At 35.3% G+C, this 2,235-nt stretch overlaps 1 protein-coding gene across 2 annotated transcripts in view; it reads right to left on the reverse strand.

The window, feature by feature from the left end:
• Positions 1 to 2,235, reverse strand: part of NME7 (NME/NM23 family member 7) — a 244,804-nt gene that overhangs the window by 17,094 nt on the left and 225,475 nt on the right. The window lies entirely within an intron of this gene.

Raw genomic sequence — 2,235 nt, forward strand, 5'->3', positions numbered from 1 at the left:
ATGAAAGACATTTTGAGGTTCCACGATTGTTTACAGCCCTGTCTATAAAGTTGAGGAATAGTGGTTTTTTTTTTTTTCTTTTTTCCTTCATACTATTTGTTGAACTCTTTTACTTAGTGTAGGGCTAACTACATGATCATTAAGTAAACTGAAAACAGATCTTTGCAAAAATTAAGAGTGGAAATGTGAGAGAGAAGAGGAGGAATATGAGTGGGAGGGAGGATGGGGGGAAGTGTCACTATGTAACTCTATTTGTATATATGAAATACATGAAACTTATGTAACTTAAACAGAATTTAAGAAAAACTTTATTTACAAAGCCCGGTAACCTGTCTAGCAGGCTATATGTTTTCTTTTTTCTTTTTAATGGATGAATTTATTGGTCATAATTGAAGATTAATTGTTACATTAAAATGCAAAAATTTAAAAAGCAAAAAATATTTCTAGATGGCAACAAAATAAAAATGAACAAGTCAATCAAAACTGCACAAGTTCAGCTACATCTCTAGATCTAGACCAGTTAGGAATGTTTTATTGAAACACATATGGGCAATACTTAGATTGTCAAGGAAGACAACTCTGAAAAGTCTCCACTATTCTTTTTCTCTTTTCTCTTCAATCCCTCTTCTAAGATAGCACACACCTCTCCAACTGGTAACAACATACAAAATTTACCATGAATAAATTTCTGAATATTGAAATCATCTCAATTATACATTAGATATTTTGTCATAAGTCTTATGTGTCACATGGGATGCCTTCATATTTGCTACCAAAAAATCTACTTACAAGTAATTTTAAAAAACTTATGAAACCTAATTTTAGGGTAAAGATTATTAACCATGCCTGGGTGAATCACACCAAATGTACATTTATATAATTTAACAGTTTTTGGTACTTAACAAATACTAAATATAATATTATTTGAAGTAAAATGGAATATAAACTCATTTCATTGGTAAGTTGTACAAGTTTCTTATTTTTTTAATCCTTCCCTCTCCAGTTCCCCTCCTGTCCTTTCCCTCCTCATCTCTCTCTTTTTCTTTCCTTATTGTAAGAAAATTTTTCTGGTCAGAAAAAGGAGCCAAAAATCCATGCTAACTTCAGTCACTGCACAAAGTCCTATCAATTATAGCTAGAGAGAGCAGGGACATGGGACTCTGGTACTAATGAAATTGATGCCTTATATTTATTAGTTGATAATTAAGCCTTTACAGGTTCCCATCATGGCAGTACTCTAAGGAAAAAAGTCTTATTTGTCTCCAGGAGACTTTGTTCCCAAAAAGATTGAACATCCTGCATTTGAGTAAGTTCCTTACACTGATATTATTTAAATTTTTTTATCCTAAAACTCTTTGCTTATGAAGGGCTTCAAAATTATTTCTCCATTTAGTTCTACATTCATAAATCATTCAATACCCATAATTAATATGGAACTAGTGCCATACATATTTATATATGCCATATATAAAACATCACAGATATGTGTGTGTGTGTATGTGTGCATAACACTTCTCCTTCTTAGCAAGCTTTGTGTGGTAGCTAATCTCCAAGGATGGCTCCTATGAGTCCCATCATCCAATATTCATGGCCTTAGGTGGTCCCCTCTTACACTGAATCTGGGCTAGACTGGGACTCACTCTAAACCAAGAAAATGTGGTGGAAGGCATATCGTACCGGTTCCTGGCCTAAGCTCTAAGAATGCCTGGCAGTCCTACAAGTTGCATTGTTAGGTGTTTGTCTACCCTGTGAGACACACCAGCTGAGAGACCACCATGTGGAAAAGAGGCTCTGAGCCTAGGCTAGGAGAAAAGGAAGCTCGGCTGTCCCAGCTGTGTCACTGCTCTGGTTCTCCTCCTCAGACACGTGATGAGAGATCTTAACAAGCCCCAGTCAGCATGACAAGAGCAAAAAATGCATCCAAACTGAGCCTGCTAACTGTAGAACTTCACACAATTACAAAATAATTATTTTTTAGCTACCCTTGAGGGTGTTTATTATATAGCAACAGCTAATTAAAACAATCTGAAATGATAAAGAGAAAATATTAAAATCACTGTTTATTTTTTGACAATCACTGAAGCCAATATTCTAACCACACAGTGTTCCCCTGGGAGTAGGTAAAAAAAGTTTACTGACCTGACCTTGACTTGGTCAAAAGGGACACAAAGTGAAAAGTGAGATGTGCAGGATGGGGTAATTTGGAGATTACCATAGTAAGTGATGGACCAACAC

The sequence above is a fragment of the Lepus europaeus genome, chromosome 5, assembly GCF_033115175.1.
Source record: "Lepus europaeus isolate LE1 chromosome 5, mLepTim1.pri, whole genome shotgun sequence".
In the NCBI taxonomy this organism is placed as follows: domain Eukaryota; kingdom Metazoa; phylum Chordata; class Mammalia; order Lagomorpha; family Leporidae; genus Lepus; species Lepus europaeus.